The sequence below is a fragment of the Dipodomys merriami genome, unplaced genomic scaffold, assembly GCF_024711535.1.
Source record: "Dipodomys merriami isolate MVZ:Mamm:240054 unplaced genomic scaffold, mDipMer1.0.p SCAF_28, whole genome shotgun sequence".
Taxonomy (NCBI): domain Eukaryota; kingdom Metazoa; phylum Chordata; class Mammalia; order Rodentia; family Heteromyidae; genus Dipodomys; species Dipodomys merriami.
In genome coordinates this window covers 16629064-16653519 of record NW_027204270.1, presented here as the reverse complement: position 1 = coordinate 16653519, position 24456 = coordinate 16629064, and the positions used below count along the sequence as shown (strand labels likewise).

At 48.9% G+C, this 24456-nt stretch overlaps 2 protein-coding genes across 7 annotated transcripts in view; one reads left to right on the top strand and one right to left on the bottom strand.

The window, feature by feature from the left end:
* Nucleotides 1–24456, bottom strand: part of Pla2g2c (phospholipase A2 group IIC) — a 247216-nt gene that overhangs the window by 87118 nt on the left and 135642 nt on the right. The gene's annotated exons all lie outside the window — the stretch shown is intronic.
* Vwa5b1 (von Willebrand factor A domain containing 5B1) overlaps nt 16071–24456 on the top strand; it is a 61912-nt gene continuing 53526 nt past the window's right edge. Inside the window, exon 1 of one of the 2 annotated variants that reach the window (XM_070037753.1) lies at nt 16071–16217. The gene's annotated coding sequence lies outside the window, so the exon portion shown is untranslated. Of the gene's footprint in view, nt 16218–16572; nt 16907–24456 lie in introns of those variants that run through there. The other variant, XM_070037752.1, reaches the window with a different exon arrangement.

Genomic DNA, 24456 nt, shown 5'->3' with positions numbered 1-24456 from the left:
TTTTTCTATGGGCATCTATATAGAACCTGACATGCTTCAGACATTGTCTTAGATGTAGAGTCATAACTGGAATTCCCAAGGGCTCAGACCCTGGGGAAGGAGGGACTTAGGCCTCCCTCCTGGTCTCAGGGAGGAGCTCTGAGGTGCAGCTTTGGATGTGGGGAGGAGAGAGCTGTGGTTGGTAAGGCAAGCAGATTCTTGGAATGCAGCAACTCAGGTTGAAATTCTACTAGCACCACTTCGTGGATTTAGGAATGAGATATACTGAGAGCCAATCTGGAAGTTCAAGTACCATCGTACCTAGACAGATGGATTTTAGATTCCAGACTTTATGTGTGTATATGTGCGTGCATGTGTGTGTGTGTGCCTGCGTGCATAAATACAGACACATGCATGCCAATGCTGAAGATTGAACCCAGGGCCTTGTGTTTTTGCTTCACTTTTTCCCTTAAGGCTGGTGTGCTCTACCACTTAAGCTATAGCGTCATTTACAGCTTGTCGTGGGTTAATTGGAAATAAGTCTCAAGGACTTTTCTGCCTAGGCTGGTGTGTAGTCAGGATCCTCAGATCTCAGCTACCTGAGTAGTTAGGATTATAGGCATGAGCCATTAGTGCTGGACATAGATTCCAAACTTGTAGACAGTATCTTTATATAAGCTGTGGCTGTATCTGGGAGTCTCCTGTTGTCTCCCTCTATGCCTTCCTTAATCCCCAGAAGCAAAGGGAACAGCTAGAAACTTCTTTAAAAAGTCACAATTATATATCATGCTGACCCTTAGGCTGGGCTGCCAGACTATGAAACAATACTGCTTATAACAAAGTCACCGAAGGCTGCATCCCACCCCACCTCCACCCCAGTTGACTCAGTGATCTCTCTCAGAGCCTCAGTATTTTGGGCTCTAAAATGGATATAATAGCACTTTCATCATGATGGGCAATGGCGCCATCCTTTATAAAGAAACCGGTTCACAGAAGGCACAGGATAAATGCCAGGTCTTCCAGAAGCTTCTGTAGGAAGGCAGAGCTTGCCTCTCAGCTAGCCCCACTGGCGGAAATGTCAATAGGAAGAATAAACTGTTGAGCGATGTCTCCTGAGCTGACGCTGACAGAGGAGCTGTGACAATCTGCCTCTGGAATAATCTCAGCAAGCTGCCTGGCCCTGGGGAAATCCAGCCATGACAATTTGCTCAGGCTCTGCAAGATGTTTCCTAATTGTTGACGTTCATGAGGGACAGCCAACAGCTGAGCTAATTCTGTTTCCCATCATTTTGCAACATCTGCCCCAGCCCTGACTGGCAGTGGAAAGAAAATACAGGGAATCTGGAGAGAACGCTTTTTATGCCGCCAACCTTTGACTAGTTACTGGACCCTTCCAGAATTCAGATTTTGTGACTGGTCTCTGCTTAAAACTAATAGCTTTGGGTAACATAAGGGTCTTCCCTTTCTGTTCTTTGTTTCCTTGCACATAGTAGGCCATGACACATAGTAAGTATTAATAAATGTTTGTTGGATGGATGATGGGTGGGTAGGTGAATTGGTGGATGAGTGGATGTGTTGACGTGTTGGTAGATGTGTTGATATGAGTGTGTGGATGAATTGATAGATGGCTGGATGCATGCATGCTGGATGTATGGATGGATAGACACAAGATGGGTGGGTGAGTAGGTGGATGTATAGATTGGGTGAATAGATGGGTGGGTAGGTGGATGGATGGATAAATGGGTAGGTAAGTGGCTAAATGGATGGATGATGGAAGGATGGATAGACTGGTGAACAGGTGAATGATAAATGGATGGGCAGGTGGATGAGTAAGCGTAGGTAGATGGATAGATGGATAGACAGATGGATAAGTAGATAGACAGATGAATGTGTGGATAGATGTATTGACAGGTGGATGATACATGGATAAATGAATGAATCAATGGCTACATGGATGGATGGATGGATGGATGGATGGGTTGGTGGGTGAACAGATGAATGATGGATAAACATGTGGATAGTGAGCTGGATAGATGAATGGATAGATGTATGGATAGATAGATGAATGGGTAAATGGATGGATGGATGGATGGATGGATGGAAGAATACATTAAAATTGCTTTCTTCCTTCCTGAGAATTCCAGAAGTGAAGATTCTCATTTTGGGAAGACCAGGACCTGGAAAAAGCTGAGGACCACAGAAGTGTCTGAGCCCCTTAGTGACCTTGAGACCCAGGAAAGTCATTGCTGGTACACATGTGAGGTTTAATAGGGGTAGGGACTGAGGGCTTGGCCAGCCCAGGTCCATCTAGCTCACCACGGATGCAGCCTTGGTGTCCATTTCTTCTCCACTGGAGGGTATAGCATGACACCTCCCTTGCAAGTTGGTATAACATTTTGGGGATACTATCACCTAGGCAGTTTGTATTGTGTCTGACAGATATCCAGGCTCAATACAAATGTTCCTGTGATTTCTAACATGCAAACGCTTATAACACAAACATATGAATGTCAGTGCCTCAGGAGAGAGCACTCTAAAAGGAGCACACCTAGGGAACAAGAAATTTGCCTTAATTTTGTTCCCTGAAGGACAAACAGCATCCCCTCCCCCTCTACCCTTACCCAGCTCAGAAAGAAGTAGTGGTAGAGATCCTGATTCTACTGCATGACATTGAACAGGTGATGTCCCTTCTCCGAGCCTTGGTTTCCCCATCTCCGGCTTTTTTTTTTCTGCTTATGCAGTGCTGAAGAATCGAACCCAGGTCCTCATGCATGCAAGGCAAGCATTCTACCACTGAGCTACCTTCCCAAGCCCCGGTTTCCCCATCTCTACGTAATGATGATTGCTAGGCTTCCATGGATTTATATGTTTTCAAGAGCCTGGTCTGGGCAGTTGGATCTCTTCTAGATTCTTCTAGAGAGGAATCCAGATGTGGGCCAATGTGCAGAATTGATCTGTTCACCAGGGACAGTTTCCAGTCCTCCTGTCCTCCCTGTTAGCTCTTACAGGATGAGGGAGCAAGCAGGCCAGAGAATGAGAGTCACCCAGTGTTCCAGAAGCTGGCAGGAGAGCAGACAGAGGCAGAGTCGGGACTGTGAGTGCCATGAGGGACATCCACATCTTAGGCTGAGAGAAGGAAGAGAGAGAACATGTGTAATCTGCCAGCAATTGATGGGAGCTGGATTCTGAGTGGAATCTCTGCTGGCCACAAGCAGGGTGAGTGACAGATGGGCAAGGCAGAGGCACAAGTCCAGTTCAGGGTGAGTTAGGACTGTGTGAGAGGTGAGGGGGCCCAAGCCATGCAGTGGGGGTGGGGAAGGTGGCCGAGTAGATTTAAAGAATGGGTTTATTTATTGAGCTCTTTTCCACCACCTCCAATCTCTCCATATCTGTTCCCTCCAGATCTTCCCTTGGAATTCACATGATCATTTCAAAATGGCTCCAATCATATCTTCCCTGGTTGGCCCTTAACATGAAGGTCAGGTTCCCCAGTGAGTCAGAAGGCTTTGCAGGGTCTGGTTCTCAGCCTCCTCAGTGCTGTTCCTTTCCATACTCACAATCTGCATGTCCCTATCACAGGGTCTTTGCGTATGCCATTAACTCTCGTAGACTTCTGGACCTCTGTAGGTGGGCCCAACCCCATGACTGGTAAATATCATGTACCTCTATTGGCATTGGCCTTATCTTAAATAGTGGCTTTCTCGCCCAATGAAGTAGGGGCTTCATGAGAGTGGGCATTGTGGGTGTCCAGCACACAGTGCTAACTAGCACCAGATGAGTGAATGAGTGAATGACTGGAGCCATGGGGGAAGCATTAAAGCCAGACACCCAGGGCCAGCAGGGCCTCTCAAGAGCAGAGGGCTGGACCCTAGAAGACAGATACCTTCTAGAACTGTCTCTGTCCCCTCAGGCTCCTCTCTGATTCTCTGATAGTCACAGGTCGAGAAGCCTGTGGGGGGGCCAGCATCCCCTTGGCAACATGGCCAGCAGCCAATGCATGAGTGACACTTAGCCAGACTGTGCTGGCTGGGTCCAGACTCGGAAGGGCTAAGGCAGATACCATGGCAACAGCCAGCTCCTTGGAGGCCCAGGGCTGCTTCCAGGGATGTCAGATCGGGCTTCTCCACTCTCAGGAGACTGGCCCAAGGTTCAAGTTCAAAGTCACCAATGTCTTTGAGGGAGAGGGAAAAAACAAAACAAAACAAAAAATAAAACCTTCAATTTTCTGGGAATATATTATCGCAATTGATTTTTCTCGGGGGGTCCAGGAGAGCCACAGATCCACTAGCTCGAACATGTCCACAGAGTTGGCCACCACAGGGCCCCCAAGGTTCCTGCTGGGAGGAAGTGGGTCAAGAACCTCTTCTTTGCCTTTTTCCTTCCTTCTTTCTTTCTTTGGGGCTAGTACTGGGGCTTGAGCTCAGGGCCTGGGTGTGGTCCCTTAGATTTCTACTCAAGGCTGGTGCTTTACTTTTTTTTTTTTTTTTGGTTGGGCATGGGGCATGAACTCAGGGCCTGGGCATTATCCCTGAGCTTTTGAGCTGAAGGCTAGCACTGTTCCACTTAAGCCATAGCTCTACTTCCAACTTTTTGCTGGTTAACTGGAGAGCAGAGTTTCATGGGCAGACTTCAAACCTTGACTCTCAGATCTCAGCCTCCTGAGTAGCTAGATTGCAGATGTGAGGTACCCGCATCCCTGGCCCAAGTGGGACACTCATAGAACAACCCGCCCCAGGCAGGTGAGGAGAGCAGAAAGATGCTGCAGAGATTGAAAGGGAGCCTGGGTTCAAATCTAGACTTAGCTCACTCTTTCCTTTCACTTCCCCTGTATCCAGGGTCTTCATTTACAAATGATCTCGAAATCAAGACTCTCTGTGGAGTCCTTGTGAGGACTGGTCTGCAACGACATGGCTACCTGCTGGGAGCGATCTGCACGGTGGCCGGTGGTGTGAGCAGGACATGGTGGCTGTGTGGCACCATCCTCTATGTGGATTTCTCAGTGGCACTGGCAGCTTTCTGAGGGGGACCTGCCAGGGTCCTGATGCTGTTGGAAGGGCCAAAATCAAGCCATCAAGGGTCTTGGGCTCTGGGAAATGGAGAGAGGAGGATTTCCCCGAAATGAACTAAACCTCTCGAATATTGGTACGATGGAAGTGGAGGGAGATTTCAACAGCAACTCCCCATGGGAGTGAGAGGACAGCCCCTCTACCTTCACGGCCTTCCTCCTGTGGAGCAGGAGGCTGGAGCTCCACTTTCCAGAGCAGAAGAGCTCAAAGAACTTGCCTGAAGTCCACCAGACAGTCCCACAAACCCAGCTGGAAGGTGCCTTGACCACGCGCCCACCTATAGGACCACAAGGATGCATCTTTGACCCACCTGCCGCAGTCCCAGTCTTTGCCCCTGAAACAGAAACGTGTCTTGGTTGTGTGGACTGTGTCCCGCCTGGGCCGTGCACTCCTCTGACTACCTGTATGGTTCCTCACCTTCCACAGCAGGGCCCAGGACTGGAGCATACAAGCACTCATGTGTGGAACGGCCACAGCAAAAAACACCCAGGTCTCCTGTGCACTACCCACCCTCCCCTGTTCTGAGGGGGGCTCAGCTCAGCCCAGAAGCTTCCCCCAACAACCAGTTAACCTTTCAGCACTTGGCACACATGCCATGTGACAGATTTTTCCCAAGAACAAAGTCCTAGTCCTAGCACTCTCCAAAGATCCCTGACTCTGTCCAAGTCAACTTTAGAAGTGTATGCTGAGTCTGATTCACTGGTTGGAGGATGCAAGACTGACTGGCAGAATGCAAACATACTGCACTTACTACACGGAGACAATCTGAGAACAAAGGATCATACTGAAGGCCAGTAGCCATTAGCAACTGTCATTTGCAGGTACCCACAAAACCCACAGACAGGTCCAGGGTGGGCAGGTGGGTGACAATTGGCCTACATACACTAACAAGCCAGTTTCCACTAGCTGAGCAGTGTATCATATGTACAGTGGGGTTTTGTTTTGCTTTGCTTGTGTCCTACTGGGACTCCAACCCAAGGTCTGGCTGCTTTCTCTTGGCTTTTTTGCTCAAGGCCGGCACCCTGCCACTTGAGCCACTGTTCTACTTCCAACTTTTTGGTGGTTAATCGGAAATAAGACTCCCATGGACTTTCCTGTCTTAGATAGCTTCAAATCTTGATCCTCAAAATCTCAGCCTTCTGAGCAGCTGGGATTACAGGAGTGAGTCACTGGCACCCATTATGTACGGTGTTTTGTGTGCTCCAACAGCTGCCTCAGCCAGGGTATTATAACTCAGTGCTCCCCAAGATGAAGCCTCAGGATGCCAGCATGGCTGGCTTTTCCCTTCTCTTCAGTGGGGAAAGCCAAACTAGGGGCTACAGAGAATGAGGAGAATTTGCTCATGTTATATCCAATTATTGAGCATCTACTCTGAGAAAAGCACTGGAATGAGGTAGTCAAGAAGGGCTTCTGTGAAGAGGTGGTCTTTCTGCAGAGACCTAAAAGCTATGGAAGAAGCGAGGCACAGAGCATGTCAGGAAAAGAGCACCGTATTGAGGTGAAACCCTGCAGGATGGACTTGAGGAATGGCTAAACCCCAGAGGAGAAAGAGCCAAGGGTGGTTGAAGAACAAGGCCGAGCCGAGCCTCCTTCAACTCCAGGGCGAGGAGCTGAGATTTTATTTGTGGTGTCATGTCCTCCCTAAAGTGTTTGAACCAGAGCAGGGATGTGATTTCATTTCGATTGTTAAAATGTCCCTCAGACTGCTGGGCAGGGACTGCACAGTGGGAAAAATAGAGAACAGTAAGGCACAGTCTAGAAAAGAAGCAGGGAGGGAGCTGAAGGCTTGGCCCAGTGGGGCAGTGGGATAGGGCAGATGGTGGAGGAGGATGGGTGAGAGATGAAATTTTCGAAGATCAACCATGCTTGATTAAGAACTAGTCATGGGCTGGGAAGGTGGCTCAGTGGTAGAGCGCTTGCCTTGCATGCCTGAGGCCCTGGGTTCAATTCTTCAGCACCACATAAGCAAAAAGAAAAATGCCAGAAGTGGCGCTGTGGCTCAAGTGGTAGAGCACTAGCCTTCAGCTGAAGAGCTGAAGGACAGCACCCAGGCCCAGAGTTCAGGCCCCACGACTGGACCCCCCACCAAAAAAAAAGAACTAGTCATGGCTAACTTGATTAGTTATTATTGATTAGTTATTATTTACTCACATCTGTAATCCTAGCTACAGGAGGCTGAGATTTGAGGATCATGGTTCAAAACCAGCCTGGGCAGTAAAGTCCCTGAGACTCATCTCTCATCACTAAAAAGATGGAAGTAGAGCTGTGGCTCAAATGGTAGAGTGCTAGCCTTGAGAAAAAAGCTCAGGGACAGCACCCAGAGCCCCAGGATGAGCATATAAATGATGATGATGATGATGATGATGATGATGATGATGATGATGATGATGATGATGATGATAACTCTAGTGGCTCATGTCAGTAATCCTAGCTACTCAGGAGGCTGAGATCTAAGAATTGCAGTTCAAAGCCAGCCCAGGCAGGAAAGTCTATGTGACTCTCATCTCCAATTAACCATCAGAAAACCAGAAGTGGAAGTGTGGCTCAAAGTGGTAGAATGCTAGCCTTGAACAAAAGAGCTCAAGGACATACTCCTCAGTTCAATCCCTTTCTCAGTCTTGGCCTATGTCTATGATCAGGGATAGCACAGTGCAGATTTCTCCCCCTGTGGATCCCAGTCTTACCTCCATAGCCCATGTAAGCACAGGGCACAAACAGTGGGACACAGGCATGACTGACCATTTCTGGCAATATTTGAAAGAAACCAAGGCCCAGAGAGATCACGAGACTTAACTTCAGATCTCAGAGCAAACCATGTAGGAAGTCTTAAAACCACAAGTGTAGTTTTCATTGCTTTTGGATCATGTGCAGTAATTTTGAGAAGCCTTACCTAAGAGACATCCTTGGAGAACTCGTTTCTCTAAAGAGTGAATAATTCATTTATGCAATAACCTCATCAAGTTTCTGATATTTATGGGCATCAGTTGCCTTCAATGTTTTGCATGCAAAACACCTAGCTAGCCTCTGGTGTTAGGAAGATACAATTAGGTAAAGCCCCCTAGCCTCACACACTTTAAAGGCTGGTGGGAAGATGGGCAGGGAGTTGGGGAGGGGAACAGAGCTGCAACACTGAAGGCAATGAACAAAGACCCGCCACAATGTGTTATGCTACAAACTGTGCGTTGAGACCCAGCCGACATAGCTCTGACCAACAACATCTCATATACATTTTCTCAAGCTTCTTTCAAATGCACGCTGAACCTTTGGACCCCCTCCACCCCTCTCCCCGCCATGACAGGGTCTCTGAGGCTAAGGTAAATGTCAATGCTGTCTCATACAAATGGACCCTGATTCCACGCCAGTCATGTGACTCTGTCTACATTTGTTTCCTGGTGGCCTGGCATAATACAAGCTGCTGCGCCTCTGGCCTTCTTTCTCCCCTGGTCTTTACTAACGGTTTAGCCAAAGCCAGCATGGGCTGGATGACTGTGTGAGGCAAGGAAGAAGGCAGGCAAGGGGCTGCGCTCAGGCACTCAACCAATTCTTGGCTCAAAGGGAATCCTGTTGTGTAGCTTTGTGACTCTGACATTTTTATTTCCAGCCTCAGGTCAGCTGAGCTCCAGATTCACACGTCCAGCTATGACATCTAGCTGGATACGTGCTTTGCTATTAACTCATTATGTCCCAAACAGATTTCTACAATGCCACCACCCAGCTTCATCCTCCCCAACCTTGCTTATCTCTCTGAATGGCACCATCACCATTGAATCACACAACTCCAGAACTGAGGAAGCACCCTAACTCTCCCCACCCCCACCCCACATCCGATCATCCGGCACTCTCTAACCTCTACCATCAGGGCTGCTGCCATCACCACTGCCACCATACTTCATCATGGATGACACCACCACTTTCTGGCTTCCAAATCTAACATACCACTCTCCACTCTAGCATTTCACTCAAATGACTCCTCCTGTAGCATTTGACAAACTTTTAATAATCTCACTGAGGTACAGTGCAGGATTTGCGATGGCAGCAACAGCATCCACCTGCAGGCTCATTGTGGCTCAGGGTCTAGCACAGAGGAAACGCTAATATGTGCTGAATTAAAACAACAAAGCCAAGCACCAACAGTTCATGCCTATAATCCTAGCTGTTCAGGAGGCTGAGATCTGAGGATCACGATTCAAAGGTAGCCCAGGCAGGAAAGGCTGTGAGACTCTTAGCACCAATAAACTACCAAAAAAAGCTGAAAGTGTCTGGTGCTGTGGCTCAAGTGGTCAAGCATTAGTCTTGAGCAAAAACAAACAAAATCTTGCCAGACTGCTTTGAGGGTAGCATGTATCAGTGTATATAAAAACCTCGACCCTTAGCCAGGTACCAATGGTTCACACCTGTAATTGTAGCTACTCAATAGGCTGAGATCTGACATTTGTGGTTCAAAGCCAGCCTAGGCAGAAAGATTGAGACTCTTATCTCCAAATACTACCAAAAGCTGGAAATGGAGGTGTCGCTCAAGTAGACCAAGAAGCTAAGGGACAGCATCTATGCCCTAAATTCAAGTCCCAGTACTGGAGTGTGCGCGCACACATGCACGTGCGCGCGCACACACACACACACACACACACACACACACACACACACACACACACACAGAGGCAATTGCTCCAACCATATGGGAAAGAAGCTATTTCCCATTTTCTTTCTCCCTTTTTGCAATATGTCTGTTTTAATAGAGCTGGGAGAGCCTGATATTGGCTACAAAGAGCAGCTCTTGCTGTCCCCCAAGCAGCCTCCCTTGCCTCAAGCAAATAGCTCTTCAGCATCACCTGTTCCAAGGCCCTTGCCTCTGCCCCAGCCCTCATTGCTCCTCTCTTCACCATCAGTGAGCTATGCAGGCCCCTGCCAGGCCAGCTGTGTTCTTGCCCCCAGCACTGCTTTGAAGCCTGGAGCTTTCGCTGCATGTTTGTTTACACCAAGACACCATGAATGCGACACAACATGGATAAGAAACAAGCACCTGGTGATGAGTAGCCTTCATCTCCCACCAGCGCCAACCTCAGTCAGCAACATGTGCATACCTCAGTGAGCTCATCTGCTGGAGAGGGAGTGGGGTGCAGGCTACAAGCCACTGCAGCTGGAGGGAGAAGCCAATCAACTCAGTAAGCAAAGATCAAGCCCTTCAATGGGCCAGGACCTATGGCTGGACTCCAGCCCTGGCTCCATTCATTACCAACCAGGAAACAGGTCAGCCCCTTAGCATTTCTGACCTTAGGTTTCCTCATCTGCAAAATGTGTATACTGATCATTCGACCCCCTGATACTTTTAACAATATTCTTTCTGCCATGGTATCATTTAATATTCTTTATCCAGTTGTAAAGTAAGGATCTAGTGTGCCTACCTAGTGCTAGGCACCAAGCTTGGCATGGCCCAAAGGAGAAGGTATTGGCTTTCCTTGAGCTTGCATTATACTGGGAAAGACATGGATTAAGTGCAATTAACCAAAATGTTAAATTGCTCTAATGCATCCAGTAGTATATTAGTTTAGCACCTATTGTATACCAGTTCTTGTGCTGGACCTAGAACTCTTTGGCCTCTCAGTCAGCTTGTCTACCCAGGGGTATAGGGTGTTCAGGGTTCCCTGAGGATATAGTACTTTCTCTTGCAGGACATGTAGAAGATAATCAGACAGAAAGGGAAAGGATATCTGTGAAGCAGGCTAAAATCCAGAGGTATGAGATAACTCAAGGTGCAGGAACCCTCACATTTTTCTGTGTGCTAAAAGGCAGGGTCCCCATGGGTGGGGATGGGGCAGAGCAGACCACAGGAAGGGCAGTGGCTGGTCATAAATGACCTGGAAGTTCGACAAGGTGTGGACGTTTGTATGGAAAGCCATGGAGAACCACTGGGAGGTTGCCGGCTGGGCTGAGGAAAGGGGAGGAATAGATGGAGACTATGGTCATCAGATACTACAAAGACCTGGTTACAACTTAAGAGATTGCACCGATTCCAATGATTCTATGAGACTGGAGACAGGGAGAAAACTAGAACTGAACCAAGGAGATACCGAGGAAGATGGACCCAAAAGACATCAGGAAGGTAAAAGCTACAAAGGTTATCCACAACAGGTCATTAGTTATTGCTAGAAACGCCTGCATATGTAAAGCCAGTGACTTAAAGCAACTACTTATTTGTATAGATTTCCTGATCAGGAAAGTGATGGTTGGGCTCTGCTGGGCAGAAGTGGACTTGATCGTGTGCCTGCAGTTGGCTGATCTCAGCCCGTTTTGATTAGAGTGGTTTGGTCCTGCTCTGTATATCTCTCATCCTCCTCCTGGGACCATGGTGCCAATCTGGGCAATGCTTTTATGGCCAAAGAGGTCAGAGGCATTAAGAAAGCAAGCTGGATCAAGCCAGTACTTTGGAAGCCTTCGGTTATGTCCCATTGGCCAATTTTCCATCAACTAAATCATATGGCCAAACCCAAGGTAAAGCACAGAAGCTACATTTCTTTCTCCTTCAGAAAAAGGTCTGTCAAGTCACATGGCAAAGGGTATGGAAGAAGATTTGGGATCTTTGATGCAATGTCCTGCTTCAGATGAGGGATCAGAACAGAAGAGTAAGAGAGGAGAGGAGTTCTTGACGAGGCAAGAGAGTTGTTTTTATCTTTGATTTTACTAAGGATGAGCTGCCCCACACTTGGACCTATACCCTACGGCCCACTTTTACCTCTGCCTTCCTCAACCAAACAACCTCCTTCAAGAATTAAGCCTGTAACCAGGGCAGGGAGATGCAATCAAGAATTCAACCTATATCCTATAAAATTAAGTAAGGAAAGGGGCAGGTAGGGTAGGGATGGGGAGAATGTTGAAAGGGGTGACATCTGATCAAGATGCATTATGTTCGTATAGTGCTCTGTAAAATGGCAACTCATGTGTACAACTACTCAAAGATAATAAAGTTTTTAGAGAAATCTGTTGTTTGTTTTTTTAAGAATTACACCCAAGACCAGGGTCATCTCTGGCACAATGTCCATGCAGCCAAACACCTTGCTCAACATGTTCTGGGGAAGAGCCCCCTCCTCCAGGCCTTCCCAGCTGCCTGTCAGCCCCATCCTACCCTGCCCCCCACCCCACCCCAGGTGGCATCCCTGGAGACCAACTTTCCATTCCCACTCAGCCTGTGTTGATTACACATTCCCAAGATTTGTTTTCCTCTGTGTAGGCAGAAACAGTTGTACATTGCTTACAATCCTGCAAACACAGGGTGTGTATGTGTGTGTGTGTGTGTGTGTGTATGTGTGTGTGTGTGTGTGTGTGTGTGTGTGTGTGTGTGTGTGTGTGTGTGTGTGTATACACTGAAGGAATCCGTGTCTGTCTTTGGGGATCCTCTCTTCTCTGCTGTTTAACAAGCATTTATGGTGTCACCTAGTACCCCGCTAGTTTTAATTATTGACTCATTTCATGAGTATAACAATGCTTCAAGCTACCACTATTCAGAGGGGAGACAGAGGCACAGAAAGGTTAAGTCATTTCTCCAAGGACACATAGGGAAATGGGCACATCAGAATTTGAACCCAAGAAGTCTGGCAGTAGAGCCCACGTTTAGCCACCATTATTTCTCTGCCATTTGTATTCTTTTCCTCTCTGAATTTCCAAAAGTCCAGGAACCTGGCTTCTTGGACTCACACTGTCCCATGTCCTCCTTTATTTCATCTGAATGGGTGTTCTGGTTAAATTGTTTCCCAAAGGGGATGTCCAATTCCTACCTGCTGGTCCCTGCAAATGTGACCCTATTTTGACTGGAGCTCAAACTCAGAGCCTTGTGACACCTGTCATCCAGATAAGATGAAGTCTGGCCGACCCAGCAGTGGGTTCCAATCTGCATCATTTTAAGAGAGAGAAAAGGGAGATCTGGAGTCAGAGGCACAGAAACCAGAAGCAAGATGACCACATGCAAAAGAGGCAGCAGCCAGGTGCTGGTGGCTCACGCCTGTAATCCTAGCTACTCAGGAGGCTGAGATCTGAGGATTGTGGTTCAAAGCCAGCCCGGGCAGGAAAGTGCTTGAGACACTTATCTCCAATAAAACACCAGAAAATCTGAAGTGGTGCCATGGTAGAGAGCTCACCTTGAGCTAACGAGTTGAGGGATAGCATCCAAGCCCGAGAAAACAAGGAGGGAAGGGACAAGAAACAGGAAGGATTGATTCATTGGTGCAGGCTTCAGAGGGAACATACCTATGGATCCCTTGATTTCAGACTTCCAGGCTCCAGAATTGTTAAAGAACAAAGTGTCTATTACTTGGGCCTCCCAGTTAGATTTTCTACAGGACTCCCACGACACAAGAATGATGGGCTAAGGAAATCTTGAAACACACAGGAGGCAATTCTGGAAACACTGCCTCTTGCAGGCTCTTCTCCACCAGCCTTAAGTGTAAGATCTCATCCCTAGCCACTTCTTGGGTCTTCTTCCTGGTGTATGGCCATCCAGGCAGGCAGGTGCTGTTCTCCCATAGGGCTTTGGGCCTGAAGTGCAAACTCTGGGCTCAAGGTAGCTGAGCAGAAAGGATCTGTGCATGAAACCCAAATTGAGCACTTCCTAGGGGACAGATATTTTAGACTTGTCAGTGGTACTGGGAGCTTTGGGCTGGGCTAGGGCTTAGGATTCAAAGTGGCTCTGTTTCCAAGCCCTGGGTGGTTTTGTTGGTTTGGTTTGGTTTTGGATTTGGAGGATGGTGTGTGTTTGTTTGTTTTGGGTGTTGGTACTAGGACTTGAACTCAGGGCCTGAGTGCTGTCCCTGAGCTCTTTCACTAAAGGCTAACACTCTACCATTTGATCTACAGTTCCACTTCCGGCTTTTTGGTGGTTCCTTGGAGTTAAGAGTTTCATGGACTTTCCTGCCCCCACTGGCTTTAAACATCAATCTTCAGATCCCAGCCTCCTGAGTAGCTAGGATTACAGATGTGAGCCACCAGCACCTAAGCCCCAATCTTCTACCTGCAAAAAACCAAGACCCACTGAGCTGAAAAGGAATTTCTGGTCACTGTGAGTTCACTTATTGTAATACCCTGGACTCAGGGAGTGCAGGGGTTAGATTTAAATCCAGTAACTGCTCTTCCTTGGCTATGACTCTGAGTCAACCTCTTCACCTCTCAGCTCCAGTCCCCACCCACTGGAGGGCCAAGAGTATGAAATCAGGTCATAGGTGCAGAGGGACTCACCCCCTCCCCCACAACTGCCAAAGTCCCAAAAGTCCCTGTCCAGATCATTATCACCCAACGCGGCTCCATACCAGCTCATGATGGATGAGTACCCAAACCAAACCAAACTTAGCCTTGTCCCTTGGCCAGTCTTCAGAGGACATGGAAAGCTTTCTATTCTCCACACCCAAGGGTGGTTTTTCTTCTTTCTGGAGGCAAATCTCACTCCCCAGTGGGCCCTCAGGGGGGCTGCAGACAAATCTGAGAAGTTCCTGTCTCACACCTAACTTTCCTTATTCTCTACCCCATTCCATCCCCTCTGCTCAGCAGCCATCCCTCCCCCCCCATCCTCTCATCCTCTCTCTCCTGATTGTTCTCTGAAGGTACTAGGGTGATGATGGGAATCTGCTTTGTTCTCATAACTCCATGTTGTTCCCATGGCCTAGACCCACTGACTACCCTCTCCTCTCAGCTGGCCAAGATGGACAAGACCCAGGGCTCCAGGTCATTATCTAAGGATGATCTGGAAATCCTGAGGTATGACTGCCTCCCTATAGAACCACTGGTTTGTAGAGTGAAGCCATGTCATCCCAGGAGGGAGCCCCTGACCTTCACATGGCTGACATCCCTGCTCCATCCCATCTACCCACCATCACTAATGTGTCCTCAGGCTACAGAGAGTCTAAAAAGGGGCAAGGGCCTGTTCTAGACATAGCCTGGTATGTGGCGAAGGAGGCAGGGTAGAGAAGTAGACAGACAGACCTAGGTTTGAATCTTGACTCTTTCCCACTTGGACTGGTCACCTCTCTGAGTTCATTTAGGAAATGAATCTCTCTCCCCATGTTTAATATAAAACAAGTGAGAACATGCCTCTCCTAGACCTTATTGCAGTGCCTGGCACACAGTGACCACTCAAAAAGGCTAATAGGAGAGCACGGAGCAAGCTTGTGCTGGAATCCAACAGATGTGAGAGTTCAAAACCCTACTCTGCCATTTCACAGTCCTATGCCTTGGGCAGGTCATCTCACCTTTCCACATCACTATTTCTCATTAAAATTGGAAGAGATCCCCCTTTCTGGGGTTTTTTAAACAAAGATGAAGTGAGGTGCTTGTCTTCTCAACTCTGGAAGGACCCTTGACTTTAGACAGCATTCACATTGAAGTTTTATGAAGGTTTCTCCTGGCTGCAGGTTTCTAAAGGTTGTTGCTATTGTTTTAAATAATGATAAGCCCCTGGCTCTCTAGACTGACCAACTTTGTAGCTTAAAGGCCATATTCTTGGGAACTGCACTTTTTTAAAAGCCTAGAACTATATCCCTTGTGGATTGGTGATGGCTGGAATAGCTAGCCATGGCTTAGGACTCTAAGGCTGGGTGGGCATGGCCTAGGCAAACTGCCGAGGACCACAGTCCCCAAAGCCATCTGCCTGGTTTTGCATCACTGCCTCATGGGGGGAAACAGAGTGACAGCTTGAATCACTTGGCTCAAAAAATAAATAACAAACAAACAAAAAAACAGACTTGTGAGGGGACAGGGGATCTGGAGGGGACAATTCCCAGGGACATCGTGGAGTCATTCGGAGGCAGAGATGTTCCCCAGGGGAGGGGCTGAGGTCAATCTCGGTATTCACCAGCTCCTGCTGAAGTTAGCCAGGGCTGCTAACTGGCCTGGCATCCGCCAGTGCCCAGGAGGAGGAGGGAGGGGAGAGGGGAGGCAGCACACTGGTGCGTGCGTGCCTGCATGGGGTGATTGTCATGGTTACGCTCTGACAAAACAAATGGCCATGCTTCCTGCAGGCCACCTGAACAGCCACAGCAATGTGGGCATTGATTAAGCTGGCAGCAGGCACTGGGCTTGGACACTGGAGCCCAATCTGGGTGCCCCCCAAGAGCTCTGGGCACAGGGAGGTAGCTGCTAAGGCAGTAGGTGGAAGGAGTGCTTGCATGGACACATGTTGCTTTCTGGGCCAAGGTAAGGGCTGTTTGGGGCTCAGGGGGGAGTAAGCAGGGGCCGGTGCTGAGCCACCCTTACAGGAAGGTGTGTGCTTGAATCGGGGGAAGGGGAGTGTCTGGCAAAGTGCGCGTATGTGAGTAGCAGTGCTGAGTGTGGGGTGTGGATGCTGTATGCTTACTACATGGGGAGGGGCTCAGGAGCTCCCAGCATTAGAAGTGAGAGCAGGAAACCACATGTTGCGCTCTCTCGCTCTCTTGCTCTCCCTCTCTCCTCTCTCTCCTCTCTCTCCTCTCTCTCTCTCCTCTCTCTTTCTCTCTCCTTCCCTCCCTCTTTCTCTCTCTGTCTCTCTCTCTCCCCCCTGCTTCCTTCTTCTCTGGGCATCTCTGTTATCTGTGTGTGTGACTCTTCATCTCCTCCGTGACTCTGTCTCTCTCCTCTCTCTCTCCTCCCTCCTCCCCGCTCTCCTCCCCCCTCCCACCCCTCCTATCCCTGCCACCTGTTTCTCCCACCATCTCCCAGTCCCCATCATCCCTGTGCTGTGTCCTCTAGGGCCCCAGGGCGGTCCGGCTCCCTGTGGGCTGCCCACCCCCAGCTGCCTGGCTGGTGCATTGCCCTCTGGGTGACTGGAGTGTGACAGTCTTCAAAGCCACTGGCTGAGTACGCACTCTTCTCTGAGCCCCGAGTCCCTGTCCCTGGGCTCCTGCGAGGTAAGGGGGCTCTGCACAGAGAGGGGTCCGAGGGTGGGCTGGAGGGAGGGAGTCACTGGTGGGGGGAGTTGGCATGGGACCCAGCGTGGGGTCTGGTAACACCGTACAGCTCCAGCCACAAGTCCCAGCATAATGTCTCCTGCGGCAAGCAGCCAGCCAGCCCCAGGATTGTCCCAGTGCAGCCAAGCTGCAGACCAAGCTGGGAGACCTGGGGGAGGGGGGGCCAGGGACTGAGCAGAACCACCATGCCTCCCCTCTTCCCTGCCGAGAGCAACAGGCACCTTCCTTTTCCTCTGTTTCTCTCTCCCTTTCTCATTCCCTCCCTCCCTCCCTCCCTCTCTCTCTCTCTCTCTCTCTCTCTCTCTCTCTCTCTCTCTCTCTCTCTCTCTCTCTCTCTCTCCTCCTCCCCTTCTCACTTTCTCTGCTGGGACATTAGTCTATTTCCTGGGACCACCTGTCTGAATTCAAATTGATTATGAGAACTGCAGAGGACTTAAGGGGATGAGGCTCCAGTGGTTGCCTGAGCCCAGATGTGTGTGAGAGAGATAGAGAGATAGAGAGAGAGATGGGGGGGAGACAGAGACATGTGTGGATGAGAGCTTGTGCGGTGTGCAGGGGCACTTGTACAGTTGTGTTGGGGGGGGGTGGGGAATCCCTGGAGGGACCTGGTGACCTTTATGGAGTGAGCTACTTGAGCTGGAAAGGGGACTGTGGGGTGTATAGATAAGCACCTTTCTTTGCATGTTGGGGTTGGCATGTATGGGATGCACTATACCTGCTGGTATACAGGGACTTAAGAATGTGTGTGCAAACATGTGTGTATGTATACACAGGCGTGTGCATATGCAGCGATCTCTGGGCAAAAGCCCCAAGGCCTGACACGTGACTCCAGGGCCCTTGTCACATGACCTCATGAACATCCCTCTCCAGGCAGTGCTTTGGCTATTTCTAATCCATCCCAGGTGGTACTCTAGGACCTAAGGGAGGTGGGCTCTGGGGCCCTGTGGGTGGGCTGCAGACCCTCTTGCTTCTCAGTGTGAGGTGGGCCGATATTCCTGGCCTGAGGGTGACTGGGACTCTGAATGCCATCCCCCAGCTCTCGTTTCAGGAGTTGGGAAAGTCAGGGCCCCTCAAATAGGAGGACAACTAGCCCCAGGTCTGGGCCAGGGAAGCTCTGGAAAGGTTCCTGCAGCCTTTGGCCACCAGGCTGTTAGTCAAGTTGCTGGGCCTGGGGGAGTTGGAGTGGAGGCAGACAGTGATCCTGCCAGGCCCATGGCACAGAGACACTGGTTGGAGAGGCTTAGATTCCCATTTTGATTCCCTCTGCCTGCCCTTAACGAATCTAGCCACCCTCTCCCCCCGCCCCCCAGCCCAGAGGGAGGAATCTCTGTCCCTTCTTGTCCCATTGCTGTTCTTCTTTATCCCCTACACTCGCTAGCTGGCAAATGATGATGATGGTGGCTCTGTGCCAGGCCAACTGCATGGGAAAAGGGAACCTGTAGGGAAGAGACCCTGGCGGCCTTGGGGTCCCACCCAGGCTCAGGTCCAGAATGTCCTCTTTGCAGGTCACTGGGTCTGTCTCGGTTCCTCCCTGGCAATCACTTCTCACTACACAGACTCCAGGAACCAAGGCCAGGCTGATCTCACACCCATCTTGTTCCATCTCTGCTGGGAAGGGGAGCTAGGCCAGGCCAAGCCGAGGGGCAGTAGACCTTCTGGGAGATAAAGAGGACCTGGTGGGGTCAGTAGACTAAGTATGGCTCCAGCTCACTGCAACCCATGAGCCTGGTCACCCTACCCGCTTCCTTGTGGAAACCCTTGGGGGAACATGTCCTTGCCTTGGCTCCCCTGGGGCACTTGCTTGCCCAGCATCATGGCTGACACATGAAACCTCTGGGTTCCTTAGAAAGAAAGGACCAGGGTCAGGGGAGCCCAGTGAAGAGCTAAGAAGACTTCCAAAAGAAGAAGCGTTAGTATGGTGATGTGGCTGTAGGGATGGAACTAGGGGAGCCAGGAAGGGTATCATGTGTGTCTGGGTGTGGGTGTGAGCATGGGGTAGGAAGGGGGTCTCAGTCAACTCATGTTGAATCAGTCAGTGGGAATGAACAGACAGATGATAGTAGAAAAGGAGAAGAGGATGGAGGTCATTTGTTTGCTGGGTACCATTTGATGCCAGGCCCTGAGCTAGGTATTGGGTTAATGTTTTCCAGTCTGTGGTCTCGGGGGTATGGGGGGGGCAGTAATCCACTTCCAAGGCTTATGTCAACTGGTATCAAAGGAGAGTGTGCTTGGATGTGAGATTCGTTTGTTTTTGTGCCAGTACTGGAACTTGAACTCAGAGCCTGAGCTTTATATCTTATTTCTTTGCTCAAGGCTGGTACTCTATCATTTGAGTCACAGCACCATGGCTTCTGGCTTTTTTGAAGATAAGAGTCTTATAGACTTTCCTGTCCAGGCTGGCTTTGAACATTGAACCTCAGATATCAGCCTCCTGAGTAGAAGTACAGCTGCCTAGACATCGAGGGTAGACCACTGTGAGGAGACAGGCTAGGTGGCAGAGGACAAAGGCCTGAGACTGAAGCATGAAGGATTTCTGCCCACCGTAGTCCTAGCCCTGAAGATGAGCTTGAAAAGGTGACAGAAGGACCAGTACCTGCCTGCACCAGGCCCTCACCACTTCACAATGAGGATTAGAACCAGGTACCAGGCTCATGTCTATAATCCTAGGTATTCAGGAGGCCGAGATCTGAGGATCATGGTTCAAATGCAGCCCAAGCAAGAAAGTCCATAAAACTCATATTTCCAATTAACCACCCAAAAGCCAGAGGTGTATTTCTGCTCAAGTGGTAGAGTACAAAAGCTAAGGTACATCTCCCAGGCCCTGTGTTTGAGCCTCATTACTGGCATTCACAACACACACACACACACACACACACACACACACACACACACACGATGAAAAGGAATCTTGGAGAACAAGATGCAAATGGCAGAGTCATTTCACCCGGAAGGAAGCTAGAGTTGGGTGGGACAGTTTGACACTGTACTTCCTGAGCAAGGAAAGAATTAGAAACAAGAAGAGGCTTTATACCACAGATAGAGGAGATGTTAGAACCATCCCTAGATGCCAAACATTAGCACAGAGTCCAGCTGAGTGAAGCTCTGCCCTCAAGAGCTCAGAGGAAGATGTAGATAGGCTTCATGGAGAAGCTGGGTCTTGAAAGAGCTTGGCAGGAAGGTTTAGAAACATGGTTGGCAGTGTTCTGGGTTGAGGAGCAGTTCCCAACAGGGAAAGGTTTGCCTGGGGTAAACCATAGTAAGAATGGTAAGAATGAGAGGGTAAGATGAGGTCAGGCTGCAAAAGATGGATACGGTGATCGCCAGAGAGCTGAATTTGTCAGAAAAGAGTGGGCCTTCCATTAAAGACACTGACAGTCCTGAAGAGGGAAGTAATCGGGCCACCAGGAAACCTGAGAGATTGCAACTTCACTTCCTGAATCCTTACTGGGATCTGGAGGACTCTGGAGAGATCTCCATCCTATCTCTAATCTGAGTACCCTTTCCTCAGTGATGAGCTATGAAGGCTCCTGAGAGTTCCAGGGGTCTCACGAAAACAATCCTTCCTCCCTGTCACCACACTGGGTTCAGACTGTTGGGCTGAGACCTGCCTTCTATGGATCACTCTGGAGATAGTGACAGGCACAGGAGCACAGGGGCACAGGGGCACAGGGGAACTGGAACACAGCCTTGGATGGGGCTACAGGCGATAGCAGCTTCAGGGCAGAGATGTGTTTACTTGGTTTGCCATTGTCTTGTCTGTCCCTTGTTCACACCCCATGCAGGAGACTGCACAGATGTGTTGTGGGTTCTGATGTACTTGTTTGTTTTTAAGTTATCATAATAGAAGACTATGTATGAATTGGTCACATTTTGAAATGGTCCCTGGGGCCAGACAGTGATATTCCATGCCTGGAATTCTAGCTACTTGGGAGGAGGTAAAAAAAAACTATGGTCACAGATCTGTATGGGCAAAAGTGTGAGACCCTGTCTGAAAAATAACCTGAAGCAAAAAGAGCTGGGAGTGTGGCTCAAGTGGTAGAATGTTTGCCTAGCAAGTGCAAGGGACTAAGTTCAATCCTCATTATTCAAAAAAAAGTGGTCCCTGGATAATAACATCTACCCTTGCTCACAGCCACTGTCAATCTCTGCCCCTCACTCAACATCCACATCCATGGATTCCTCTGTGGTTGCTGTGCAGAGTGAGCAGCTAACCACACAAAGCCAAGAAGTGGCTCAAATCCTGAGAAAGTTCCAGAATTTGATGAGGCCAATGGAGAGGGAAGTCACAGAGCTCTTCTTGTCTCATGAAAGGTCATAGGCAAATGAGAACCCAGAAGTTAGGCCAACGATGGCAGAGAAGAAGAAACCAATGACTATGAATTTATGGTAGGAAATCAATCATGCTGTGGCAGTGAAATATGAAATGAAACCTCATAGCATGCCATTATACACCCAATCTTTTGTTCTTTGTGCATTGAAACTTTTAACATATGGTTGTAATTATCATCTTGTTCTGATCCAAGATAAGATCTCATATATATATATAGTTTCATTTTTCAAAACAAAAAGCCCAATTGAAAACCTTTTTGGAACCATTTCATATGAAAACTTGGTCCTTATTTGAAGTGAATTTGCTCTATCTAGTCAGTGTTTAACATTTGCAAGGGTATGAATGAATGTGTCAATGGCTCGGAAACTCCTCCAGAACCATGCATTTAGTCCTTTAGGTCTCTTGTTCCCATATTGCCTGCCTCATCTCATCCATTCATTTATTCAACATTTAATGAGCACCTATTTATGGACAGTCCACTGTCCTGAGTACTGGCACTGAGTACTGAGTACTCACTAAAATCCACAAAAATCTCAGCTTTCATGAAAGCTGTATTCTAGCAGATCCACTGTCCAATCTTCCCTTGCTCCAACCTCTCCCTCCCTTCCCAGAACAGAGCCCAAACATTTACAGAATCTCTAGGCAAGTTTGCTTATGCTGCAGGACCAAGAAGCACCATTTTAATATCCTGCTCCTGTTGCAAGTCCAAAGCAGGCAGTGCCTGTCATCACTAAATACCATCACTCCTAGATTCAGATTCGCAGAGGCTCTTCATGGGTAAGTGCTGCCATGGTCATGGTGGCAGGAAACAGAACATGGCCAATCACACACTGGCTTTTAAGGCTTCCAACAGGAAGTGATGCATTTCATTCCCACACATTTCATTGGCTGAAGCAAAATGATCATCAGGCCTTCAGGGAATAGGACACACCACCTTCTGAGTGCCCAGAGGAAAGAAAGAGTCTGGAAGATCTATCCAACAACATGGAGATCACAGGCAGGTTTCTTCAAGTGCTGAGGGGCCTCAACACTTGTATTAGAACATGAACAGGAAGCAGGGCAGAAAGTCATCCTGAATGGAGACTCTTCAAGGTTTTTAATGCCCATGCCTAGCCACTAACACTCAGCTCTGATCAGCTCTCCTATGTCTAGCAGAATCAGCCTCTGCCTTTCTCAAGCCCAGCTTAGCTTTAAGAGACAAAGCTCGGCTCTTGCGTTGCTTCCCATCTGAGCCTCAGCCTTGGGATCCTACACAGTAGGGATGCAAGTCTTCATTTTGCTCCTTCCCGTAGATGTCAATTTTTGATTATAAGTTGCTTTGTAAGCTGTGCACCAATGGCTCATGGCTGTAATCCTAGCTATGTAGGTGGCTGAGATCTGAGGATCACACTTTGAAGCCAGCCTCGGTAGGTCAGTCTGTGAGACTCTTTAGTTTGCCAGCAAAAAGCTGGACGTGAAGCTGTGACTCAGTGGTGATGCCCGGGTCCTGAATTCAAGCCCCAATACTAACACACACACACACACACACACACACACACACACACACACACACACACACACGCACGCACGCACACACGCATGCATGTGTGATTTGTATTCTTGTTTTAGATTACTTTGATCACTTCCAGTGAATCTGAAAGCACTAACTGGTCAGGGGCTGTGTCTAAGACCTGCTCACAATGTTTATTTCTATTGTGTGCCATCTTTCTAACCACTGACAACTTTTCTAAGATAACCCATTTCTAAGAGATTTCCCACAAGCTTTAGGGGATCAGGACTTGGCCAAGCTCTGTCTCTTCCTCTCATCTCCCCCTTTCCAGGACAAACCACCTGCCAGCCAGACATTGTGTGTGGCATGCTCCCTCACCTAGCTACATTTCAACCTGATGGTGCTATTTGGCAGGTTCTTTTTGCATCTTTCTCATGGATCAGAAAACAGAGGCTGGACCAGGTGAGGGCAGGGACCAGTAGTCCATGTGGAATCTGGCCTCAGACGCAATCCTATTGGGACACCAGAGTCAGGGCTCAATGGAGGCCTCAGATGCTGCTCCTCACCTGCCAGCTAATCCCTGCTTGGTTTAGTCTCTGTTGCTGATGATCCCCAACTTGTACCTGGGACAAGTTTTTCAAGAAAGCCGTCCTTCCCTGTTGCTCCCGTGGATAAGAGATACAGTTGCTCTGGATTTTGCTGTGGCATATGGCAAATGCACAGGCACCAGAATGACTTTTGCCAGGGTTCAATTCCCAGACCATCACTTACTAGCTTTCTGACCTTGGGTAGGTTTCTTAACCACTCAATTGGTCACTTAGATTGCCTGTAAAATGAAACAATGAAATGTTCACTAGCTGGGCATGTAATCCTAGCTATTTGGGAGGTGGAGGCAGGAAGATCACTAGTTTGAAACTAAAGTGAGATCTTATGTCAAAAAATAAGAAGGAAAGAGGTGGGTTTGTGGCCCAGGTGATAAGCACTTGTCTAGTGTGCTTGGGGCCCTGGTTTCAATGCCCAGTCCCACTAAATAGCTAAGTCAATAAATAGAGAACCTTGCCCTGGTAGGGTCCTGAGGACTCAAGTTTGATAATCCTCATAAATTGCTTAGCACAGTGCCTGATTCAAAGACTGAATCTGTTCAAAGCGTCAGAAGCCTCTAATCCCCTGATGGCCTCTCTTTAAATTTGGTTGGGAGCAGGAAACTCAGCATCCTAAAGGCAGTTTCTCTCGTCAGCTCTCATTTGGAATGAATCCTCAGCCCCTCATGCCAGGGGACACTGCAGACCTCATCAAGGTTCTCCTGCAGATCCATTCTGAGCCCTCTGTGTGTCCACTCTGTTCCTTTCTCCTCTTCATTCAGACCATCTCCCAGCAGAGGCCGCCTCCCGCATGCTGACTCAGCAAGAGGGAGAGCAATGGTGTGGATCTGCCATTTGCCCTGCTCTTATTCTGTCCCTCGTCCTGCCAGGAAGATCAGGAGGACAGGAGCCAGGGGATGTGGAAGCGTGGGGCTTGCCCAGCGTTCAGGGGACTCACCTGACATAAGACTGAGCCCACTGCAGGTGCATATCTGGCTGTGGGTATAAACAATAGAGAGACACAATCCACAAGCAAGGTACTTCGAGTCGAATCCCCGCTCTCCTCCCACTTGAATGGAGGACCTGGAGA